We start from the raw sequence: 26,754 nt of genomic DNA, 5'->3' as shown, positions 1-26,754 counted from the left end.
CCTGCACACTCACAGATGATGTGGGTTTCACCTGGGATACAAAGGAGACGTCAAACATAGAAGCATTCCAGAGTCAATAAACAGCCAATTCAAACACTAAGTCAGTGATGGAGTGTGTTGCACAATATAATCGACACATTCTGGAATGGCCATTGTAGACTATAGATCAATGAGTGACTACCTTTTAAAGACTTTTTCTGACCTTGCCCTATGGACACCAAAACCTGGTCCTAATTAAACTTAAAGTTAAAGTGACACGCTAACATGAAGTTAGCAGCTAACATTCACAGATGAAATAACCTGTAGCTTCTACAAAGAGCATGTTCCACTGAACAGTAACTCACAGAAGTGGCTCGAGGCATAGGTCATAGGCGGCTGCCCAGGGCGCCATCTACTGACATTCTTATACATGTTTCAGTTTTTCATGGAAAACATTGAGATACTTCATTGACTGAATCACAATATGTATGTAATATTTAAATTGAGGCGAATACAACTGAGGGAAAACACATATAGAAGATCACGTGAGTGATTATAAATCACATTTTTTATTTTTGATCACTATGACAACTGACTGCACAGATTGAGCCACAGGATTGACAAAGACCAGGCTGACTGCACAGGATAAATCCCCCACTAAATTGGCTAAATTCAGCCAGGATAACTGACATATGCCGGCCTAATCCCGGTTCTCAATCGTGGTTTCATCAACAATTGGCATCACGGTCAGCCAATACTGACAGATGATGATCTATTTATCCATCTGAAACAACAACCTAAAATCATGATAGTCAATAATAAAAGAGTGAGTAAAAACATGCAAAAATGGATGAAATTAATATGGCAAAAATAAATAAATAAAGGTACTTTATCAAAGGTACTTTTATCCAGAGGGTAGAAGCTGAAAGTCACTGTGTGTAGACGGAGCAGTTCATCATTTAAAATGGAGTTTGCTAACTGCACCGTCCTCAGCCGAGGCTCAGCCATCAGCCCACTCGATTAAGAGCAGTTCTACTCTTAAGAGACACGTCTCCGAATCATGCAGTGAGACAAAAACGATAAAAGAGATTCGATAAAAGCACAATAAGAGACACAGTCAGCATGTTTTTGTCAATGAGGAACTACAGTTGCCTCCTGGTGCTCCTCTTTACACAGTCTCACAATGCAGTTTTGCGTTGTCCCTGTAAGATGCACATTTCCTATAGTTGTATATATATATATACGTACATACATACATATATATATATATATATATATATATATATATATATATATATGTATATATATATATATATATATATATATATATATATATATATATATATATATATATATATGTATATGTATGTATATATATATATATACATATACGTATATATATATCTATATATATATATAGATATATATATAGATATACTATATATATATGTATATATACATGTTCACAGATTGTGATCATTATTCCTCCAGGTGTCCCAGTAAAATGACTGTGGCATCCTCCTCTCCTCTGTCTGGCCTCTAAACAAACCTTATTAAAGGTTTCAGACGCCGTCAGTTTTTCAAAGATTTCATTTAAAACTGATGCAAATGCAACTGGTCTGAAATCACTTGATTTAGGGGCAGTTCACACCGTTAGGTTTTTGTCATATGTGTTTCATCCACTTGGACACAGCATGTGGAGCACTTATAACAGGTGGGAACATCTCAAAAGTCATGTAGACATTCAAAACAACGATGTCATGATTCCACCTCTCGCTTGCTCTTGCGTTCACTCTTCGTTATCTTGGTTGTCGTCATCGTTTTCTTCCTGTGATCGTTCATATTTTCTTTCTTTAGTTGCCCTGGTTTTCTTAGTTCCAGTCTCTGTTTCTGTGAGAGTACACTTTGTTACGTACACTCACTCAAATGAAGCTTTATTTAACCACATTTGTGCGCCGTGCACGTGCCCTATGGACATAATCAACACGCTTCTTTTGAGGTTTTAGTGTTACAGCGCCCCATACAGGCCATGGCAAGTAATAGCACTTAGAGTCTGTACGTACCCCATGATCACCACTGTTTCTTCAGGCATAGCCTGACGCCTCCACGTCCACCCAGTGCACCACACGTCACACTGGAATTTCTCACAATGAATTCCAGTTGCTATGCTGCGGTTTCTTTCACGCAGCTAACCTTACAATGTTCAGCTGGAGCTAAATGTACCCAGAAAATAAACCCAGCGCACAGTTCCATTAGCGCTGCATGGAAATAGAAATGCACTTCATCACTCATAAACATAACATAAACACCAAACTCTCACTACAGCTCACAGCCTGTGCATGCGCCCTTTAACCACCAGTCAGATTCCCTGATTTTGTGATTCCAGCTCACAAAGGTGATAGAGTTGCTTTTGTCTGAATCTCTGACAACCAGACCTCCACATTTCAAAGTCCCCAGGAATAAAAGTGGTATAAGCCTATAGTGAAATAAGAAAATGTGGATTCATGAAGTAAAAGTCCACTGAAATACAGTATATACCGTACATGCCTTTTAAAAAAATAAAGATTTTCCCAAAAAACAAAACATCATTCTGGAAATAAAAGTCCTCTGAGTTCACACTGATGTCTGAGGCGGTCAAGCATGATTTTTTTGGTGCTATCATGCCCCCCAGGCTTGGTTCCTGTGCTCCTCGTGAGTGGTTGATGTGTGGTAAACCAATTAAAGACTCTCTTTTAACTCTAACCACATGTTTCACGGCTAAGGATGTTGCCACTTCTAGTGAGCTTTATTTAGCTATTATCGCTGCACTCGTAGACAGTGGGTCTTGTATTCCTAGTTGTTTTGCTCATGAGGGAACACACACACACACACACACACACACACAACCATGCATTTTTCCTTATTCATCTCCTCCATCGCCTTCATCAGTCTACTTTTTGACCCTTTTCTCACATTATACCACCGTTGAGTTGGATTACTGCATGTTGTATGTGATGTGTGTGTTTCATGTGATATAATAAAACACAGTCTCTTCCTACATGGCTGCTTCCTGTGGTGGTGTGTGGACGGTTCCCGGCCGTGTGGACAGCGCTCACTGTGGGGAATGAGCGGGAGATAGTCCTGGAGCTGATTTGACCACCACTGCCAACCTGACGACTGATGGTTGAGGGGCAAAACCCACCCAGTGTGTGGTTAAATGAAACCCTGGTGTGCTTAGCATCTTAGAACGGTTCGTTTGGATCCATGTTATCGATCGTTTGGATCTGCGTTATCGATCGTTTGGATCTGCGTTATCGATCGTTTGGATCCGCGTTATCGATCGTTTGGATCCGTGTTATCGGTCGCTCGGATCTTGTCGAATCCGCGTTATCGCATTCGGATCGCGTTATCGATCGTTTGGATCCGTTATCAATCGTTGGATCCGCTTATCGTTTGGATCCGCGTTATCGATCGTTTGGATCCGCGTTATCGATCGTTTGGATCCGCGTTATCGATCGTTTGGATCCGTGTTATCGTAGTCCAAGTGAACTCTATCTGCATAGTATTAACAGCTGCAGCTTCAGTGTTCTCATCTACATCCACAAGTGAGGAGAAGGGAGGAGAACGCTGCTTCCATCGTCTTTGTCTGGCAGGTCACAACCTACAGGTGAGGAAGAGTCCTCACCTGTCGCTCAGGACCCTCCTGCCCACGGCTGAGAAACTGTGGTGCTCCAGGATAATACTGCTTGCTTAGCTAAACACACTATGTTACCTGTGGAGGAAGAAGAGCCTCACAGACCAGGAAGAGTGTCTATTATTTCTATGTCTTGTTTTTATTGTTCTTATTTTAACTGTGTATTGTGTTTATGACTTTCTGTACGTCTCCTTTTGTGATTTATGATTTTATGCTGGTGAGCTGAAGGCAAATTGTTGTACTGTGCTTGAATTAGTAGGAGAATCATTTATGATTTGAAATAATTGTTGAATTCTAGATGATGTTGTTGTTTTGTTTCCATTTATTCTGAAATACTGAAATGAATTGGTTTGCATGCTGGTTTGTTTTCAATAGTTTCCAATATTCAATTGGGTTGTATTTGTCGGTTTTTGGACATGAATAAAAAGACGGAAAACTGCATATTTTATATAAACGTATATATATATATGTATATATTTATATGTATATATATATATATATATATACGTTTACAGTATATATATACGTACATATATATACATATAAATATATGTGTGTGTGTGTGTTTTTCAATGACAGTGAGCTTGTCTTATGTTCCAGGCACAGGGGTCCAGCAGGGGTCACTCAAGTGCTGTTACCTCACAAAACCACACTTTCGTTGCAAGAGTGTGTGTGTGTGTGTGTGTGTTAATTGATGATCTACATTGTGCAGCTTGTTGTTCTGCAAAAGCTCAAAATCTAATTTCAAGCTTTTGTTATTAACCATGTCTCCCTTCTCTTTTTTCCCCTCTGCCTTTCACGCTCTCTCATCTTTGAACAGAGGAGGAACAGATTTGCCTCTGTCTGATATTTACCTGGAGACAAAGAGAAAGTGTGTGTGTGTGTGTGTGTGTGGCACAGACGGAAAAAAACACACTGCTCAGGGCACTCTCCATCATCAAGGAGTCACCTCTAAAAAAAGATAAAAAAAATGGATGAGTCTGAGAAGCCACAGGTTGAAGATGAAGTGATGGCATTAGAGAAATGTTATTAAAATGTCTTCCTGAAGGCTTTTCAGCATTTCTGCTTCTTCAGCCTGATTCATTATGTGGACAGCAGCACTGAAGGTGAGCTTTTCAAAGATGGCTCCAATATCAATATCGTTTTACAAGTCGTCATCACGTCCTGTGTTGAGTTTCCTGATCCAACTTGCCCAATATGTCCACTTTCATCCACTCTGTGAGTGAAGCAGGACATGGCAGGCAACCACTTCCTCCTGTGATGACAGGCTCTTCTGCAGCTCTTCAGCAGAAGATGCTGGGTCCTTCATAACCGCCTCAAATATTCAGTCACATTATTATGATTTTAAAAACACATTCTTTGTAAATGAATATTTCTCAGCATTTGTACAAAGTTCACTCTTTTATTTTGACAGGTTGACCCTAACCCAGCTTGTTATATATACACTTTTTTTCTTGCTAATTATTTCTTAGCCCTTCTTGTATTTTATATTTCTACTCATAATGTTATTGTTCTGCACAGTGAAATGTGTGATCACTATGTCATTTAACTGCTGCTGTATTTATACAACTAATGTGACGACGAGTCTAGAATCTTGACGATAAGATAAGATAAGATCTGTATAACTGTAGGAGCAAAACACAGCAAGCTGCGGAAGCCACCACTGATGACATCTGGTGATGAAGCAAAGCATCATTTTGAGTGGATGTTTGTTTGTTGTTGTTAACCAGGTGTGTTATATTCTAGTTAAGTTATTGTTAAGTTGTTGTTGAAGTTAAAAAAATCAACAACAGCAACAAAAACAGTATGATGGACAGATTTATTTATTTCTGTTTGTTCCGCCGTAGATGACACGAAACTACAGTGGAATAAGGTCACTGGGATTATTACGGATGGTGCACCTGCAATGGTTGGTGAGGGAAGTGGATTATCAACCCTTGTCTGTAACAAAGTCAGCGATGAAGAATACGGAGATGTTGTGTATCACAACGACGTAAGATGGCCTAGTGGGGGGTCTGCACTGCAGTGTTTCTATTCTCTTTGGGAGGAAATCGGACAATTCTTGGCAAAAAAGGGACAACCGATGCCAGGACTATCTAATCCTGTATGTCTGGCTGATTTGGGATTTTTCATTGATAATTGCAGGACATTTAAATGTGCTGAACACAAGCCTTTAGGGGCAAAATGTAGTGATAATTCACACATCGAAGCCTTTCGGACCAAGCTGCTACTTTTCCAAGCACGGCCCAATACCACACATTTCCTATGGCTGCAGAACAATTTCAGTGCACAAATGAGAAGGTATGCAGCAGACGTCTCATCTCTTGTTGAGGAGTTTCGGGATGTTGCAGCTATTGAAAAGGACATCAGGCTTTTTTTCCTCCCCTCTCTCCGTGAACCCTGATGACGCTCCAGACCACCTGCAGCTGGAGCTCATTGAGCTGCAGTGTGACGCCGAGTGTCGCACCAACAGCTTCCTCTTGTCAACTTCTACCGCCAGCTGGATGAAGGCAGGTTCCAAGATATTCGAACATTTGCTAAGAAAATGCTGAGCTTGTTTGGCTCCACATACTTGGTTATGAACATTAACAAGAGCCGCGTGAGGATGAGACTAAGTGACTCTCACCTGCGTGACGTCTAAATACTGCAGTCAAGATCTCAGTGTCACCCTTCACATTAGTGCAGACATGATTTGTTTAGTCCTCTGAGGTGAATACATTCTAAAATCTTAATAAATGGACTTTTCACAGTTCACAGTTTTGAATTTAGAGGTTTACAGTGAGCATGTAATAGTTAATAATATGTAATGTTTCAAATGAACTTCAGAGATATGTTTAATATTCACCAAAGTGTTTTTTTCTTCATTTTATGTGGTCTTCAAAGGCACAGTGATTTTAGTAAAAACTTGAAAATGAAAAGAAATGATGTCATTTGCAATAAAAATGTCATAAAATAGGTCATTTGTATTTAATGTTATTGGTTTTAAAGAATGTCAGGCTGAATGGTCGGCCCCCACACATTTTCACCTTACTAATCTGGCCCTCTGCAAAACGTTTGGACACAAGGACACTGATAATTACTCCAGGAACTAAATATACTGCACTCACTTTTCATGACATCATCAACATCCAGAAAAACAATAAAAGCCTATTTTCTCGGCAGTGGCTGAACTGTTTGTTCTGAAACTTGAGGGTTTCATAAACGAGGTCAATGACGCAGATACACACACACAAACGCAGCGTTAATTGGAGCTTCCGGTCTTTGTCCGCTTTAAACATGGGTTCAATTCTTTTGAATGGAGCACTAGTGATTTAAACACAGTCTCTCTTTTTAAAATCGATAGAAGTGAAGAATCTGGATGTGTTTTTTTTTTTGTCCAGGAGAAACACAGTGACTCAGACATGATGGGCCACAAACTGTCCCAACAGTGCAGGCGCGGGAAGACATTTTTTCTTTAAGCTTTTACACGTCACTCTGTAGAACTGCACTGGTCACATTTTAAACATTTTCATAAAGCACTTTATGAAAATGTTAAACTGTTTTTTTGTGTGTGTTTTAGGGAGAGAAAACGTTTTAATGCTGATATTGTTGCACCCAGTGCTGTAATGTAACAAAGTACAAATACTCTGTTACTGTACTTAAGTAGAATTTTCACGTATCTGTACTTTACTTTGTTATTTATATTTCTGACAACGTTTACTTTTTACTCACTACATTTCCTAGATAAAATGTGTACTTTTACTCCGATACATTTCCCTTCTTCGTTACTCGTTACTACAAAATAAAAGTTGAGCGGGTGATGTAATGCTTGAGTTGTTTTTAGCGGCACCAGCTGCTAGCCACTCAGCCGTTAGCCGCAGATTTCGGCTCCAATTGGACTTGAAACACACCACCGGCTTGTTGTGTACCGTGTCTGACACCGAGGTTCTGGTCTCCAGGTTTCTGGTCTCCTGACACCACGTTTCAGCGCTCAGCTGTTTCAGCGCTCAGCTGAGCGGCCAACTGGTGAGCGAGCGAGCAAGCGCAGATAAGCCGCAGATTTCGTCTCCAAGTTGAATCGAAAGAAGTCTAGAAGATCCACAGTCTCCAAAAGCTCCACAACTCCAAAAGTTTCAAAAATACAATCAGCGATGCGTCGCGCTTGCAAGCTCAACTGCCATGCACCAAGACCGCTTGCCCGGGCATGTCACATGATCACTGATGCCATCATGGAAGCATATCGATATCCTGTCCATGAAAATCACAAACAGGATTGGTGATAAAGCGCAGCCCTGGCAAAAGCTAACACCCACAGGAGAACCCGGACACAGCTCATACTTTGGGCTTATAGGGATTGGATGGCCCTAAGTAGTGCCCCCCTCACCCCATACTCCCACAGTATCTCCCTGGGAACCCAATTATACGTCTTTTCCAGGTCCACAAAACACATGTAGACTGGATGGGCGTACTCCCAGGCCCCTATCAGCTTCCCTCTCTGCCTCTACCACAGAGGGTGCAGATGTCGGATTCAGCAGTTCCTCAAAGAGTTCCTTCCACCGTCCGGTTACCTCCTCAGTCGAGGTCAACAGTGTCCCATCCTTACTGTACACAGCATGGATGGTCCCCCACTTTCCCCTCCTGAGGCCCCAAATGGTTTTCCAGAAACACCTTGGTGCCGACCAATAGTCCTTCTCCATGTCCTCTCCAAACTTCTCCCATACCCGCTGCTTTGCGTCTGCCTGTCACGGGGTTCTGCTGCAACTCCTTAATAGACCAAAGATGATGGCGTAGTCGACCTTCGTAACACAATATACTCTGCCTGAGTGGGAGGTAGACCACTCTTTATATATGTCTTCTGCCCCTCCCATCCAAACATCAATTATCCCAAAAACACAATAAATGAACACAAGCATGATTATTATAATAAACAACCCAGACATCAGAGGCTGCCGCCCTTCGGGCCCGTCGATGCCTTGCAACTGCCTTTAGAGTCCTCCGGGATAGCATATCCTGGAAACACTCCTTCAGTCAAAAAGCTTCCCTGACCACTGGTGTCCACCACGATGTTCGAGGGTTACCGCCGCTTGAGGCACCTAAAGCCCTGAAGCCACAGCTCTCCGCTACAGCAGTTTAATCAAATAAAATTGTTTTAATGCTATCATACGGGTGGTGTTGTGTCTTTGTTTTCATCACTTGCTTGCAGAGTATGCTGCTGTCATGAGCCAACATCGCCATGATGGGGAGGCTACTTCCAACCATCAACCTGCTGACCATCAAACTTGACAGAGTCAAATTGCCACTAAAGTACTGCAAGTACTGAGAACCAACTTCTTCTGAAGATGAACAAACACCTTTTCAGTTTCAATGAATAAATCCCTACACAGGGAGAGAGCTTGTCACATTATGCACCTATTATGCTTTTATTGTGAAGAAGCCACAATGTTATATTCAAAATGTATTAAATACTTGCCATGGAGCGTGTGGACGGGGAAGCAGACTGGTGTGTGCTGCACAGGCACACACACAATAGTTCGTAGGCTGAGCTCCGTACCGTGAAATGCAGAGGGAACTTGAGCCCAAGACAACATGCCCACACAAGGGAGAGGTCCAATGCAGGGCTGTTCCACCACAGGAACAAGCAGGTGGAATCCGTTGTAGGGAGCGGAAGGAAGAGTCCATCACCAGGACAGAGCAGGCAGTTCGGGGACAGGCAGGGTCTGTACCAGGAAATCAATCCAAAATCAACTGAGGCACTGAGTGAACTGAGAGGGGAGCATATATACTGGGTTGATATGCACCTGAATGCAACAGGTGAGGAGAGTTGGACTCGCTCATCCGCAGTAGCGAGTGCTGCACATGATCTTAGTGGTCAACACTTTCATTTCAGTCCTCAACCCTGCAGTGACAGGTAAATGTCCCCTCTGTGAACGTCCACACCTCGTCCCTCTCTTCACTGTTGGATGCTGTGCTCAGGAAGGCAGGAGACATCATCTCTCGTGGTATACACCCATCAGGTCTTTAAGCCTGTTTTCCCATTGATCAAAGCGCGGTGTTTTATTTGCAGCGGGAGCGGGTGCTGCTGCTGCTGTTGTTGACGCAGTCATCTGGGTCCTCCGGTACCGGTACCTGGTTAACAGGCGGCCCTTTGCCCTTTGGTCAGCAGGCAGCATCCGCAGCTGTCATTCTGCCCATACTAGTACCAGGTGCAGAGTGGGATTTTTGTCCCCCTCCAGTTCACACTGAGCATCATAAAAGAGTTCCAAAAATGACACTAACATGCCCAAAGTGCCGGGGGTTACGCACACGGCGGCGCCAGGTCTGCCGCTCTCCATCAAGCAGGCAGCCAGATTTACTCTTTACCACACCGACCCGAGACCCGCCTCTTTTGCAGATTTTGTCGGACCGAACCCGTTGAGAACTGGTCGATCAGACCACAACATGCTACATCTCTTTCCCTCCTACACCCCAGCTGCCAAGAGGCAGCCTGAGGCCGGGGACTCTGAACACAGTTTCAGCTCAAATCGCATGAATTTATTTGTGGTTCTTTGTGTCTGTATGTTTACCATGTGATGGCCTGGCGACCTGTCCGAGGTGTAAACCGCCTTTCACCCCATGTCAACCCTCATGTGGATGATAAAGCGGTAGACAATGAGTGAACGGATTAACTTGAGAGTGATTTTTTTTTGTGTGGCCTAAAATCTTACTCTCTCTCTCTCTCAGTGTAAGTTTCTTCCACCTTAAAACATAAAAGTCATTGTTTTATTTATAGGCAATACATCTTTACAGAATATTGTGAGTGGAATGAAGGTCCCCAGTTTGGGCTTTTCTGTGTGGAGTTTGCGTGTTCTCCCCATGTGCATGTGAGTTTTCTGCGGGTACTTCTGGTTTCCTGCCTCAGTCCACAAACATGCACATATGGTTCATTTGACAATTTAAATTGACCTTAGGAGTGAGTGAGTGAATGTGCATGTCTCTGTATGTTGGCCGTTGGATGGACTGCCTTTCTGTTCATTACATTACATGTCATTTAGCAGACGCTTTTATCCAAAGCGACTTACAATGGAATCAAGTACAATTAGCCAGGGGTGGAATCGAACTTGCGACCATGATGTCTTTTGTACACAAGGTAGGGTCCTAACCACTGAGCCACTGCATCCAATGTACCCCACATTGGGTGGAGGATGTACCCCACCTGTACCCCACGATTTCAGGATGTACCCCACCTTGCACCCTAAGTCATTTGAGAGGCTCCATCTCTCCCGTGACCCTCATGTGTAGGATAAAGCAGTAGACAATGGATGAATGAATGAATGAATGAATGAATGAACAAGAGTAGCAGTGGGTTTATATAATTTTTGCCTCCTCTTCTCTTCTCTTTTACCATGGTGGAAAAACACTCAACAATCATCTGCAGAAATCTGCATCTTGCTGCAATGGGTAACGTTTGGAGATTTTTGTTGTTGTCCATTGGATTGTTATGGACAGATATCATGCGTTTGTATGACACGTCCTTCATCTGAAAACAGGCTCTGTCAGGCAGTACTATCAGACCCAACTGAGGGTCTTAATGACCAGTTTTTTTAACAGTAGAAAAACTACTTCGAGGGAACTTCCTGCAATGTTGATGTTGCGTTTGCCTCTCTCTGCCTTGACTGAACAAACTGCTTCCTGTGTTGCCATGTGACACAACATCTAAACACTGCTATGCAGAGAGTCGGGTGGAGCTGATAGGCTTAAACTCATCTGCCACTGCTTTTGAATGTGACATTTGTTCAAATGAAAGTTCCTGGTACTTTTGGAAATGTGGCTCAAATGCTTGTTTGCTGTTGACATTTTTTTTTTTTTACATATACCAGTTGCTAATTACGCACACACATCATGGCCTTTTGTCTCCTGCATATGTTTAGTGCATCATCTTGGAAAAAAATAGCACAACATTTTAATATCATCGTGGGAAATGAAGATTACAAAAAAGGTAACAATGGTAAGCCCAGAATTCTGGCAAGAGACATATACTCCTGAATTATTCATAAGAACATTTCAAAACGAGACACAGCTCCTGCAAAGTCTGTGAAAAGTCGTGCAGTGTCATCAACATTACAATGCCAAAACAAATGAGATGAGCGTCTTCTCAGTGTAAGAAATCCAGACAGTTCCTGACCACATCCAGACAGTGTTCGTGTTTGTCGTGCTGGGCAGAGAGGAACAGAATTCCTGGCAAGTACAGTAAGTGGAAGAAGGATGATGTTCTCACACACAAAAGGAACAAGACACTGGAGTTTCAAATGTCATCAGTGATAAATATTGAGATGATCAGTCAGAGTAGTTGACTCCAGATGTAACCATTGACTGTATATACAAAGTGGACATAGTCTTTCAGTTTTCAGTAACAAGATCTTGAAAAAAGAACTCCGTTTGAAAGGAGGCATTCTCACTGCAACATCAGTAAACATTTTCTTGAGGAGTTCACCCACTAATAGGGAACGTGAGCCGGGTTTAAACTGTGCTAAGACAGGTTAGTTTTACACTAGTGATGATGTGTTATGATGATACTTCTATTAGGAATAATAACCGGCCTCAACCGCTCCATTCTTTGGAACCCTTCGCTTAGGGTACCAGAGTGAATGGTGTGTTGCGTTCGCTGTCATCGTCGCACAGGTACGACATCATGCGACGCAGCCATCAGGCACAGTAAACACATTCCAAACTGTACCGTACTGCACCAAACCAAACCACAGCATGATAAAAACAGAACGATAGGACACATTCTGACTGCCGCTAACTGCTAGCGCTGTTTTTAGCATTGGATAGAGGGGGCGGGCCATTCCTGACCATGCCTCCAGCTTGGCCAATCACAGCAGAGTAGTAATGCTCCCTCCACACGAGTATGCAGAGCGCGTAGGGCCCCAAGTATGGAGCGCCATCTCAGTCAAAATGAAATAAATATGGGTATGAAATAAATACTTTTATAATACTTTCATTTCCTAATGACACTTTTAGTTTTTTTACTTTCATTTCACATTTATTTCCCCGGCTGTATTTCATTTCCAATCCTTGTATAAAAATGAGGGGGCCTCAATTATGTTAGTACTTTGCATTTCTGAATCCACAGACCAGCTCGATGTCATTAAATGAGAAAGGTCTGCATTGCCTTTTTGCATTTTGATATGTTAAAGTGTGTTAATTTGGCAAATTAGTCATCCCATCATACCACCCACAGCACCATGCTTGTGCTGCACTAACAAGGAAAACAGCACAACTCGTGCATAAGTAGTAACAATCCCTGGTGAAAGCTCGGTCACGCTGCAACACATTTTTATTTCATCAGTTAAACCATTCAAAGTACTTAATTACCTCCTGAGGGGGCAACTTACAAGCAAGCCAGTTCTTTAAAAATAAGTACAAAGAGACAATTCATTTCCTAACATGCAACACTTTTTCAATAATTAAAACACGTTTTCTGATTTTTCAATATTTTCTGCTTTATCTGCTTCGTATAACAAAGAAATCATTAAACCTCAATAATGTTGGATTCTTGATGAAACAAGCCACTCTTTCAGACACACTGATCAACATTATAATAATAATAATAATAATAATCAACAGATTCATCGATAATGAATTAATGGTTAGTCGCAGGCGTACATGAATCTTTTGGGAACTATTCGGTCTCTCCGGTGCAACCAAAGTCAGACCTTGAAAGACGGTGGAGACTGATGATAACACAATCTGGACAATCCTCAAACTCAAAATGTTTGCTCTATGGTGATGGAGTAACCAGAGTAATGTTGTCACTGCACATTGTTGACGCAACATTAGTCTTTATCCTCCACATGAGGGTTGCGAGGGTGGGGGGGGGGACACTCTCACATTCACACCTACAGTCAATATACGGCATAAATTGCCTCACCAAATCTCGCCTCGCCACGGCACGGTTTAAGTAGCGTTTCCACTAACCTGGTAACCTGGTACCAGGTACTATTTTTAGTACTTGCTCTGCGAGGTTCCAAAAGTAGGTAACTATGCGATGATTGGTCAGACTGCCGTCACAGGAAGAGACGTCCCACACACAAATCAAGCCGAACAGCACTGTGTTAATCTCCAACAACTACAGGAGTCTGGTGTAAAGTCACTCGTCGCTCGTTTGTGTGTGTGTGTGTGTGTGTGTCGCGTAAGTCACCGCAGTTTCGCGCAGCCGTGCAGTGATGACTCCGCCCACGTTGAGTAGGTACTCTTTATTGTAGTGAAGATGCAACCTAAACCGTGTTACCCTGTCGTGTAACGTAATGTTGAGGGGTGGTGAAAAAAAATCGATTATTGATTAATTGCGATTATATTGTTATTATTATTGACGATTATGAGTCGATTATTTACATTTCAAATTGTAATATAAACAGTCCGCCTGTTACTGGCTGTCATACAGGATTTAACCACAAGGTGGAGCTGTTAACTGTCCGACAAACCTGGCCCGACTCTTTTTTCCGCTCATAAAACACATTTCTTGCAGGTTGAGAGGTTGAGGTTGAGGTTGGTGGAAAACTGCTGCAGCTGGGCAGCCTGTGGACAAGTGGAAAGGGAACTTGGCTTGTAACCGGAAGGTTGCCAGTTCAAGTCCCCACCAGGTCGAAAGGGCTGGGGTACCCCTGAGCAAGGTACCCAACCCCCATTGCTCCCCGGGTGCTACTCAGTGTGTCAGCCCACTGCTCCTAATTCTAGGATGGGTCAAACTGCAGAGAATAATTTCCCTAATGGGATTAATGAAGTATCTAAAATTTGCTGAAATTCAACCGGTTGTGGATGCTGCCACTGAGCAAATGTACCACAGTATGTGTCAGTGCAGGAGGACCCAGATGACGCCAGCCTGTATTTGAGGTCAGTGACTGTGACTGACGGAGTACTGAACGATCCTGTGAACAAATCTTTGTATTAACTCTTTCTAATGATTCAGTTACACTGAAAACAACTTTTGTGTTCACCCACGTTGAGGAGGTGCTCATGACGTGCCTGATACCAAACCGAGTCTAGTCCAGCAGTGCTAGAACTGGATCATGGAGAAAGAGCCAAATGAATTAGATTTTTCTTTTCTTTTAATGACTTACACAGTACATACCCAGTGCACTCTTTTTTTGAGTCTATATTCTATGGACACATACATGGACATTCAAATAGCAAGGACAAGTTTAGTCCACACACTCTGGATTTTATTATTTATTTATTTTTTAGTTTCTTATCTGTTATTGGCCATGGGAGAAATAATCGGTTATCGTGTTGGTTGAAATGTGTTACATCGTGCAGTACTAGTACTACGTGTACGACTGATTTACTGTGAAAGTGTTATTAATGTTTATGTGGTGGCAGCCATTACTGTGTAATATGTAATGTATGTACAATACAACAGTCGATGCACAGTTCCCGTCTTCCTGCACGTCCTTCTCTTCAGGCCATGAAGGTGAACGTGAACATCCAGAGATCAATATTATGAACCGGGAGCAATCCACCGACTCTCCTCCGTCCAATGTGAAGGAGCTGGATATTGTCCCCTGAGGACTGATCTTTAAATGAAAGAAATCCATCTTGTCTTCTAACTGATGTTTACTTACTGACAGATAGCTCAATTAGTCTCATGGAGATGTTGGACTCAGTCATGTGTGGAAACTCCCTCCGGCCTCCGGTTCTTAGCTTCCTCGCCTAATTATTTCTCACTTGAATGTCAAATATGTAATTAAAGGGATGTTTCTAAAGCGCCCGGGTGGTGATGAGCACATGAAGTCAGTGGTCAGTTTACAGCACAGGAGGAAGTTTGAGTTCATGAAAATGCCCTTTAATGTCATCGTGATTTTAGCCACTTAATAAACTCTAAGTCTGCATCACAGAACATCTCACTTTTCAGCTATTATCTCCAAACGTCAGTTTGTCCATCTGTCTTTTAACCGCTGTTCACCACCACGGTTTGGTTGACAGGCGTCAAACGACTTTGACGTTGTTTGGATAAGATTTCTGTATAACCGTGTAAAAATGCACATTTATACCTATCAACTCCGTTTTTTGTTTTTGCAAATAAAAAGTGAAAGACAAATGTTTTTTTTGTAGGTTATTGTGCTGCTGGTCTGGCAACCCATGCTGCTTTGAGTGTGTGTATTTTTCTTTCATGTGACCGGGGGAGAAGAGGTCTGCCCTCGACATGCCCGACCGTTGCACTTTACTGTCCCTACACGCTAATGCATCACAGTTCTAAACATAGACGCAAGGAAGCAAGCAACACTTTTACAAATCTAAGTGCGTCTGCAGAAAAGTGGCACTGAAAGTAAACCCACTACACACCACACTGCACCCCTGTGCGCTTCTCCGTCTCCAAGCGGCCCCTCTGGATCATTTCTCGACGCACATCCAAGTAATGCTCTTTATGACGAGGGTCGAGTACAAACCCTATTCATGTGTATGTGAGACAAAGCAGAAGCTCCAGCTGTTGCATGTCACCTCAGCTCTGGTCTTACACAGCCTTGCCGACTGGTAACTGCTTGCTAACCGCTAATGGCTTTTTCCCACCACAGTTGTAACACGGCTCGACTCTACTTGGTGTTTTGTTGGGCTTTTCCATTAGGGACCGTACCTGGTGCTTTTGTCAGTACCTGCTGGTTCTAAGCGAGCGGAGCCGATACTGAAATGTGACGTCCACTGACTGTCGGCCACTGATTGGACACAAAAAGCAAACCAAGCAAATGCTGAACTGTAGATCAGTTAAAAAGACTTAAAAAATCCCAAAAACAGGTCAATCTTTAACATTTAGCAAGACAATTTCTCGTCTGGTGTGTTTAGCGACTTTACATTGTTTTGTATGAAAGGTGCTATATACAGTATATATATATATATATATATATATATATATATATATATATATAGTGTCAAACAAGTGTGACTGATGAATTCATCATGTGTGACAGTGTTTCAAAGACCTGCAAATGAAGCTAAATGATCAACTAATTTCCCAGCAATCCTGCCTACTGCAGCTTTAATTGGGAACTCATTTTAAAGGTGACATCGAGTGCTTGTATCACACATATATGTTAGTTATGGAGGTCTACTTACATATATTAACTTGTTTTCATGGTTAAAAACCTCCTAATCGCTGCAAACGAGCCAATCAAAATATCTCCTCACTGACGCTCTCGTCAGCCGCGCTGTTTCAGACCAAAACCACACCCCCAGAACGTGGACTGTGTTGTGATTGGCCAGCCAACGAGAGCTTTCCCACTGTCCTGTGATTGGCCAGGTACCTGGAAGTGACGTAATAGATAGGCCAGCTCTCAGATACACAGCTCCCCCTCTGGCACGGTGGATGCTCTGCATCTCAGCAGCTACAACCAGAGTAGTTCTTCTTCTTCTGCGGTTGAATGTACGCAACCGGATGTGCCCGGACTAGTGCCCGCACCAGGAGGCGCTACGGTGGTGAGGATTTCTGATGACGACATCAAATTAAGGAAGTGCCGATCCGCTTCGCAGAGCCCAGGAAAACAATACAACACTATTTTCTCAGCAGTGGCTGAACTGTTTGTTCTGAAACTTTAGGGTTTCATAAACAAGGTAATGACGCAGATACACACACACAAACGCAGCGTTAATTGGAGCTTCCGGTCTATGTGGGCTTTAAAGTCAGTGTTTTTTAATCGAGACTCAGAAGCGACACAACTCTCATTCAGTGAGTTATTGATGAAAAGTCATTTGCAAAGCGCAAGGCGAGTTCCTTCACTGTATATAGCAACAGGAGGTCATTCAGAGTGCTGTACAGAGGCAGGTACAGTCCAGATAAAAACACAGAGTACACAGTACCGACATGTGTGGAGTATCAACACATCGCCCAGTATCTGCCACGCTCCACCACTGTGACGCTAACAGTTGCCCCTGGCCAATTCAACATTGTGCCAACACTGAGTGTAGCATAAGTGTGTGTGTGGAGGCTCAAAGAATTTGGCACATGATCACTGTCCCATCAAAATACAGATCATGGGCGTGACGCACACAGCGAGAGCAACAGAGTCAATCTTGTGATTTGGGAGGCAGCTGATGGAAGGATATCTAATGCAGACGATCCTTGCTAAATATGTGGGTGCACATGTGGAGGTGTGGGTGGGCTGAACTGCTCCTGATCTTACAGATGTCTGCCTTCTTCAGGGGCGAGTTCAGCTTCTTTCATGAGCCATGATGCAGCCTTTTCTGGCTGGACACTGAAGTTAGTGATACTTCGTCAATCACACTCCCTGCACCAAAGTCCATAGAGAAAATCAGCAATTGTACATATATTTTACATTTGGCTCAGTAGATGTTTGAAATCCTTCATTCAGGTTTGTGAATAAGGCAGCAGTAGAGCAGCCTCTCCTGTGTCTCCTGTGTTCTCAATGGACTATGGTGCAGGAAAATGAGTGGTTTACAAACTTGTTTATTCCTAAAATAGCATGGACTTAAGCCGGTGTAGATTGTTTTCGATGAGTCTCTCTCAAGTGACTAAAACCTTTGTTCTTTTGTCCTCGTCCTCCTGTGTTGGCAGCCTTTGGGTCCATTCATAACCCGCTGGTTATATCACATCTCCACATGTCTCTACACGTGACCATATGACAGCAAAGTTGTCAGTAATGGCATTCGTCTTCTTGCTGCACTGTTATTAACTACATCCTAACATTTCACTGCCATACTGTGGTGAACTGAACTCTGTGAAGACTGGACTTTTTATTGTAAATACAAAGTGGATGTAGTCTTCCAGTCAACCCAGAAGTATATTGAATAGCCACCAGGGGGCGACTCTGAAGGTTGCAAAAAGAGCTCTGTTTTAATGGATCTATGTGAAAATGAACCTGAGGAGTTTCTTGAGATTCAGCTTTTTGTAAGTTTTGTTCCAGCACATATGATTGGACACCTGTGTGATTGACAGCTGGAGTCTGATTCAGGTAACATCGTGAACTTGAACCTCGGGTTGAACAATCCAAATCGCCACTTCACATAATATGCCAAAGGAGAAACACGCCCACTTGATGCAGGTTAGGGTTACAGGAGATAATCTGATCTAAAATGTTAAACATTTGTTTTTGTGGGGAAGTAACACAAAGGCAGAAGCTACATTCTCAACAAATACTCACCTATGTGTGGACTGTGCGTGGAATGTGCGTGAATTGTGTGTGGACTGTGCGTGTGTGGACTGTGTGTGGACTGTGCGTGGAATGTGTGACTGTGTGTGGACTCTGCGTGGACTGTGTGTGGACTGTGTGTGGACTCTGTGACTGTGCGTGGACTGTGCGGACTGTGCGTGAATTGACTGTGCGACTGTGTGTGGACTGTGCGTGTGTGGACTGTGCTGTGCGTGACTGTGTGACTGTGCGTGTGGACTGTGCGTGAATTGTGTGACTGTGTGTGTGTGCGTGTGTGTGCGTGGACTGTGTGTGGACTGTGCGTGTGTGGACTGTGCGTGGTGTGTGTGGACTGTGCGTGGACTGTGCGTGGACTGTGCGAATTGTGTGTGGACTGTGCGTGAATTGTGTGACTGTGCGTGTGTGGACTGTGTGAATTGTGCGTGGACTGTGTGTGGACTGTGCGTGGACTGTGTGGACTGTGGACTGTGTGGACTCTGCGTGGACTGTGCGTGGACTCTGTGTGGACTGTGTGTGGACTCTGCGTGGAGTGTGTGTGGAGTGTGTGTGGACTGTGCGTGGACTGTGTGTGAATTGAACAGACAAATCATAACGCAGACCAGGAATCATGATCAGATGGATGCAGCAGCTGCGGGTCAATACACACACACGCTAAACGCACGATGGCGCGCAGTGCGCAGCCTACTCACCGTGTTGCTCGGGGCTCCTGGGTTTCCCCCAGTGTGTCCAGTAACTCCCCAGCAGACCTGGTGAAGAGGCGGTCAGTCACCTGGAGCTCTCCATCTCTCCTCCTCCTGCTGCTGCTGCTGCTGCTGCTAAGGCTGTCGGAGCTCGTGTATGGATGAAAATCCCGCAAGTTGGAAGATAAAGTTTGGTTCAAGGCAACAGTTTTTGACTTCTGCTGCTGCTGTTGATGGTGATGGTGATAGAAAGACTTCCGACTGCTGCCAAATGATCCAGAGTATATGTCTTCTAATCCTATTGGTCACAACATCTCAACTTCCAAAGACGCAGGGAATATCCAAAAAAAAGAAGGAAAAACGCCACTATTCGATGCTGCTGTTGCGCCTTCACTTCAGTGTTTATATCCTTCTATTCACTGCAGCTCATGATACAAATCAAACAAGTCAAACAGTGAAAAGAGACGGAAAGATGCTCCTCACACATCCAGCAGCCGCTTCTTTCTGTGTTGCAATGCAGGGAGATGCCGTGGCGAACACCGCTTTGCTCCCTCCTCATCCTCCGGTTGTCTCCCCGCCGTCGTTCCAGATGTGCAGAGCAGAACCGGGATCCCACCGCCTGGAGCGATCTGGGTTCACTGTGGATGATGGGGAGGGAGGAGGGGGGGAGAACAGGCGAGAGGTGCGCGCACACAGGCGACCCAGAGAGACGTGGATGGATGTGGCAGAACAGAACAGGCTTCACCTGCGTCAAGTGCGCACCAAAAACATGGTGAATCATAAGCTTTCGTATGTGTTAGCCTTTAGTTCACGCTTATAATAGGGATATGTTCATTTAAGCTTTTAGGGAATGAATCCATATGAGACATGTATGTATGACTAAATCCTTACAAACTAATTATGAACATGTTCAGTAAATAGAATAAAATGTTAGTGTCATCTGTTTAAGATTAAAATAACTACAAACTGGACTTATGATACACACTGTTGCAAATCTGGCTATTTATTTTATATTTTACAACAGCTGCAACAAACAATACCATTTACCAGCTGTGGGGGGAACCCTAGCCCAAATCCTACATTGTGTTTCCTTAATTTAGTGGTGCCAATGAAGGGTGTTTTACATTTAGTTAGCAGGTTTGTCTCTTCATTAATATGTTTTTGATTTGCTGTGTGTTTATTTTACCCTCTGCACACACACACACACACAGCATATGTATAACTGTGTAATTAACAAAGGACAGGCTAAACATCTGTGAGATGGCTTTTTCACTACCACAACCTGGCATCCCAAAAAAAACTGCTCTGATTTTGCCTGAACACTGAAAGTGTTAGAACAGTGATACATGAGGTGTGAGCGTGTGAGATGTTGACTCATCGTCAGCCTGCACTGAGACTCTTATTCTTTTACAAAAACGCTCAAGTAAAACAAACCGAGCTTAATGGCTAACAGTGAGTAGCCATTAAGCTTAACCTGGATTGTTTCTGTACTTCATTAATAGTGATTTCTTTTTTCCTTTGGAAGCTTTTCAGACATTCTTCAGTTCACTACAGTTGTGAGCGCACAGTGTTACCACAGACCTTTGGGCCTGTTAAAGGGATTCTGTCACATTAGTCCACCTAAAGAACCCAGTTCCCAATCGATAAACCTTTGTGGAGAGAGTCTCTCAACTCCTCTCCTGCAGAATAAAGACTCAAAGCCCTTATTGATGTATTTTTGGGTTTAGCTAAATGTGTAGCTTATGAGGATATCTGTCATGGCTTGGCAAGGTTCCTCTCCCTGTCCTGTTTATGTTTGTATGTCTGCTCAGTGCATGGCTCACCTGTATTCAGGTGTATTCTGTGTACCGCAGTAGGATAACCTCTCAATAAAGGTCTTTTAATAAAGTAAGAATGATGTCGTCCCAGAGTCCCAGAGAGATTGTGCACGTTCTCCCACTTATCTCTGGCTCTCAGACCTGTAACTTCTGTCCTCCACTCGTTCCCTGTATTAATGGCACCTGTTTGAACTCGTTATCTGTATAAAAGACACTTGTCCACAGCCTCAAACAGTCAGAGTCCAAACTCCACCATGGCCAAGACCAAAGAGCTGTCGAAGGACACCAGGAACAAAATTGTAGACCTGCACCAGGCTGGGAAGAGTGAATCTACACTAGGTGAGCAGCTTGGTGTGAATAAATCAACTGTGGGAGCAATTATTAGAAAATGGAAGACATTCAAGACCATTGATAATCTCCCTCAATCTGCTGCTCCACGCAAGATCTCATCCCGTGGGGTGAAAATGATCATGAGAACGGTGATGACAAAAATCCCACAACTACCCGTGAACCTGGTGAAGGACCTGCAGAGACCTGGGACCAGAGTAACAAAGGTTATCATCAGTAACACACTACACCGACAGGGACTCAAGTCCTGCAGGTCCAGACGTGTCCCCCTGCTTAAGCCAGTACGTGTCCAGGCCCGTCTGAAGTTTGCCAGAAACCATATGGATGATCCAGAAGAGGATTGGGAGAATGTCATGTGGTCACATGAAACCAAACTCAACTCGTCGTGTTTGGAGGAAGAAGAACGCTGAGTTGCATCCCAAGAACACCAGACCTTTGTTGGTTATATTACAAAGTATTGAGTTGACCTTTTGTTATTGACCAAATACTTATTTTCCACCATTTAATATGGGCATATATTAAATACCAGGAAAGTGGGAAAGCACCTTTAAGATTTATTTTCTAAAAAACAAGACCAGACAAAATTGCCTTTACTGTCAGTTTAAAAGTGTTTTGCTGTCAAAGAAAAACAGCGATGAGTGAAATATACATCAGTGGAAGATCTTTGATGGTCTCCATGAAGAAAACCTCACGAGTGCATTAGACAGACTGGCTGATGTAACCACAGACACGTCTCAAGACGTGGCGTGCATATGTCCTAACCCAGTGGTCAGCAGAGAGGAGACTCAAACAAGCAATTACCTGAGTGAGTGGCAAGTCTGATGTTTAATGAATGTCTGCCTGGCTCAAGAGTCCTTGAGGCAACCTTTGACTTTTGCCTGTGGCAGCGAGAGTCCGTTCATTTAAAAGCTGCTTTCAGTTGTTCACTTAGATAGAAACAGACTCCTGTTACATTCACAGGTTGAATTTTGACTGAAAACACCAAGAACAAGTGCATTCACAGATTTGATCACATACACCAGTGGCTCTCAAACGTTTCATTCCAAATACCACCTGAGACGATATTGAAGTAACATCATTATCTCCTCGTTAACACACTGGTAAAGTGAGATTAGATTAAGATTGTTATTATTGAATTCCTGGTTCTTTTTCCTCTCCACAGATGCCGAGTGTTTGCTCATTGTGTGAACGGTTGTGTTGCTCTGCTCTCCATGATGTTGTCTGTGTACAGAGCCTTGAGATCATGTTTGTTATGATACAAATAAAATTGAAGAATTGAATTGAATTGCGTTGGGGATTATCCAAACAAACGTAATCTCCGAGAGGCCGAGAATGGGAAAACGATACCTTGTCGGACACTCTGGCGATCAAAGTGTCAACGAGTCAAGTATTGTAGATTTATCTGCTAATAAAAACAACCACTTAGATGACGATAAGGCAGCAATTCAATATACAGCAGTGTCAAAGAGTTCAGCATGTCCTCATTTTATTCAACGTACGATACATACCATTTCTTTCTTTCTTTCTTTCTTTCTTTCTTTCTTTCTTTCTTTCTTTCTTTCTCACTCTCTGCCACGTTACACAGCATTTACCTCGCGGCAGCTCTTGTGTGAAAATGACAGAGAGGCAGTTGTGTCTTCACTCTGTGGCACTGAATATGTTCTTTATGGCGCTGTAAAGGCTGCTGCTGCTGCTTGGCTGGTACAAGCCTAAAGAACCGTTTTATGTTATACATATATATATATATATATATATATATTAAGAGCTGTGTGTGTGTGTGTGTATGGCTGGTTAAACACTGTAAATCCTTATTTTAATATTGCCATTGCCATTCCTTTCAGCACTGTTACATGCAGACTGGAGGAGGCCTGGCACTGACCCTGAAGCACACTCACAAAACTAACACAGATGACACAGACATGTCTGAGCCAGATAATGGTTAATATTTCAATGTGCTCTATTATTAAGAGTGTGGATGTCTTCAATGTATTGTTATTAGCACAGCTCCTTAATATGTATGCAGCATTTAGATGCTCAGGGCAGAGCAACGGTAAAGCTAAAGTCAGAACATGAGGACTGAGGTAAAGGTTAGAGTAAATATGGCTCACACGCTTTATCTTATTAATATCATCAGCATTTGCATGACCAATAATAAACCATAAATCATTAGAATTAGAATAATTAGAGTTATTGGAATTGGGGGCCACACGGTTGGTGTAGTGGTTAGCACTCTTGCCTTCACAGCACGAAGACCCGGGTTCAAGCCACGGTTGGAACCACGGTGGGAAGGGCCTTAATGCATGGAGTTTGCATGTTCTCCCCGTGTGTGTGTGTGTGTGTGTTTTGTCCAAAAACATGCAATTTGGGGATTATTTGTCAATTGGTGCCTTTTGCCCTATGTCAGCTGAAATTGAGCGGCAGTATAACTTGGTGAAGCACCAGCGCTCTGCATTCAGAGCCACACAAACCAACCTGCAGCCAGCTCCACAGATCCAGGTGTGATGCTGCTGAATAATGTCCTGTCTCCTGTGACATGCACTCGTCTGCCTGCACTGACATCAAATAGCGTGACATGTCCTCTATATGGGACAAGCCTGGCCAAGTGGAAGAGAAGTGGGCTCATAACTGGACGGTTGCCGGTTCAAATCCCAAGACAGGTCAAATGGTGGGGTGGCCATGAGTAAGTTACCCAATCCCCATTGCTCCCCACGCACCGATAAGCGCTGCCCTCTGCTCCTGCACCTGCTTTGTATGTGTTCACTTGTGGTGGTGTAAAAAAATCTAATTCACTAATTAGTGTGTGTGTGAAGAAAACAAATTCTAAATCTGTGCATTAGCTCATCTTTTTAGACATATTATATATACATTTAGGTATCTTACTGTAATGTCTCTGTTACTGTACCTATACATGTAGATGATTACAAGCAACGAAAACGCTCAGTCCATGATTCCAGCATCGTTCAGGCCAGTATCCTGACCATCATGAGTAATTAAAAAAAAAACATGTCCACTGGCAGATCATGGGAATCAGGCTTGCAAACGGTTAATAGTTAAAATAGTTAATATTGTGTTTTGCACCTAGTGGGCATTAGTGGTAGCGCCCTAAATTGGTTCAGATCGTATCTTGAGGGAAGATCTATGTGCGTACACCTTGGTCCCGCTCTGCTCCGCTGTCATATGGGGTTCCACAGGGTTCAATTTTAGGGCCCCTGCTCTTCTCTCTGTATCTGCTTCCCCTGGGTTCCATGACCACAGTCAGATCTATGTGTCACTGAAAAAGACAAATGCCTGTCTGAAGTCACTTCTGTTATGTCTTGAGTCCATTTTCAGATTCTTTTATTTGTTTTTAAATCTTTAAATGGTCCCGCCCCTGCTCTCAGGTCAGGAGGTACCGAGGTCTAAGCGGAAGCTCAGAGGGGAAAGAGCCTTTTCCATTGCTGGTCCCAAACTTTTCAACATCCTCCTGCTCCACATCAGACAAGCCCCCTCACTGTCCATTTTTAAAACTCATCTTAAAACCCATTTTTATTCTTTGGCTTTCAGCTCAGCATGAGACTCTGCTCTTGTTTTTAGTGTTCTAGTGTTTTATTGTTTTTATTCTCTTAATATTTGTATTGTTTTTATTGTTTTAACATTTGTATTGTTTTAATATTTTTATTGTTTTTTATTGTTTTAATATTTGTATTGTTTTTATTGTTTTAGTATTGTATTGTTTTTATTGTTTTAACATTTGTATTGTTTTTTATTGTTTTAATATTTGTATTGTTTTTTATTGTTTTAATATTTGTATTGTTTTAGTATTTGTATTGCTTTTATTGTTTTAACATTTGTATTGTTTTTTATTGTTTTAATATTTGTATTGTTTTTATTGTTTTAGTATTTGTATTGCTATACTTTTTGTTTTATTTCTTTTCATGTACAGCACTTTGTCTCAGCTACGGCTGCTTAAAGCGCTTTGTAAATAAAGTTGAGTTGAGTGATTTGTGGTGGTGACTTGCACTTCAGGGCCACCGTAGGAAAAGCATCTAGTGTAAAATGTAATTGTGACATAACGTGGTATTGACAGGTGAATTATACGATCTCACACACACACACATGCAGAGCTCATGCTGGTGCATGTCTTTGCCTCTTTACAGGCTGCTGCAGACCAACCGTAACTTAGAAGTGCTTGAACTTTGACCTCCAGCCTTGTGTTTTGACATCCCCCTGCTCCTTGTTTTACTGCTGCATCTTTTCTTCAGTGAGAACAAAGCGGTGAAGTCAGGTTTATAGTGGATATTTTTATTAAAAACATCCAGACTGACGATGTGTCTGGTGGAGATCAACCAGTAAAACAGTGTCAGTCTGGCACTGTAGATGTAATACTACGTTAAAGCCAGCAGAGGGCAGCCATAACACACACACACACTCTCTCTCTCTCGTTGTGTGTATGTTGCCTCTTGAGAACCTTTTTAAACACTGACCTCAAGACCAGTCTTCTCATGGGGACCAAAACCTGATCCAGGCAGAACCTTAAAACCTCCCCTTTTATGGTGAGTGAGTTAAGGAATTCATTTATTAATTTGGATAGTAAATGACCTTTTATGACATTTATTAGTTTTTACCCACTTTTCAAAATGAACATCATACAACCCTATGCGATATAAACCAATTCTATTTAGTTCCTCATTAGATGCCTCGTTCTGACCTTCTCTGGAATAAACACTGATCCAGGACCAATTGTCCACATGGAGACCAAAACCTGATCCTAATGTGATAGGAATAATGTTTAGATTAGGCTGTCCAAAACAAGAATGTGTGTGTGTGTGTGTGCCAGGAGTGTCAACTATTACAGTTACAGAGGTCAAGGACCGGACTTAATGATAAATAATATAAAATGTAGAACAAATTATATAGATTATTAAATATATTTATATTATTACAAGTAGAGAATTGTGTTCCTGGGACATTTTTGCTTTAAAATCACTTTGTGTCATTGGGGGCCACATAGAGCCAGAGACACTCACACCGACAGTGTCCAATTTGCCTAATCCCCACATTGCATGTTGTTGGACTGTGGGAGGAAACTGGAGAACCCGGAGAAAATCCACACTCGCACGGGGAGAACGTGAAACTTGCAGGATTCCAGTTGGCAAAAAGTG

Source organism: Solea senegalensis, linkage group LG8, assembly GCF_019176455.1.
Source record: "Solea senegalensis isolate Sse05_10M linkage group LG8, IFAPA_SoseM_1, whole genome shotgun sequence".
Lineage (NCBI taxonomy): Eukaryota > Metazoa > Chordata > Actinopteri > Pleuronectiformes > Soleidae > Solea > Solea senegalensis.
The sequence above is the reverse complement of the archived record's forward strand: the minus strand, read 5'-3'. Positions refer to the sequence as shown.